The sequence below is a fragment of the Eimeria mitis genome, genomic scaffold (genome assembly GCF_000499745.2).
Source record: "Eimeria mitis Houghton genomic scaffold, Emh_scaff1287, whole genome shotgun sequence".
NCBI classification, from domain to species: Eukaryota; Apicomplexa; class Conoidasida; order Eucoccidiorida; family Eimeriidae; genus Eimeria; species Eimeria mitis.
This window is the reverse complement of record NW_013568597.1, coordinates 6,799-7,473: the sequence shown is the minus strand read 5'-3', so window position 1 is coordinate 7,473 and position 675 is coordinate 6,799.

Genomic DNA, 675 nt, shown 5'->3' with positions numbered 1-675 from the left:
CGACTAGGCATCTAGCTAGCTAGCTAGCTAGCTAGCTAGTTATATAGCTAGCTAGCTAGCTAGCTAGCTATCTACATACCGTTAGTTACCTCAAAGAAACGCCCGGCCGCCATCGATCGTTCTCCAAACCAAACCCTAACTGTTCCTACTTCATGTAGGGTTTAGGGTTTAGGGTTTAGGGTTTAGGGTTTAGGGTTTAGGGTTTAGGGTTTAGGGTTTAGGGCTTGGGTTTAGGGTTTAGGGTTTAGGGTTTAGGGTTTAGGGTTTAGGGTTTAGGTTTTAGGGTCTAGGGTAGGGTTTAGGGTTTAGGGTTTAGGGTTTAGGGTTTAGGGTTTAGGGTTTAGGGTTTAGGGTTTAGGGCTTTTTTCAAGCAGAAGACGGCATACGAGATACATCGGTGACTGGAGTTCAGACGTGTGCTCTTCCGATCTTTTAGGGTTTAGGGTTTAGGGTTTAGGGTTTTAGGTATAGGGTTTAGGGTTTAGGTTTTAGGGTTTAGGGTTTTGTTTAGGGTTTAGGGTTTAGGGTTTAGGGTTTAGGGTTTAGGGTTTAGGGTTTAGGGTTTAGGGTTTGTGTGCAGGTGGTGGCTTTTTCTGCTTCTGACGGCCTCATTGAGTTTCTAGAAAACTGCGTTTCTTTCGCGCAGCTAAAAAGAGAAAACAAATCTCTTCTTTC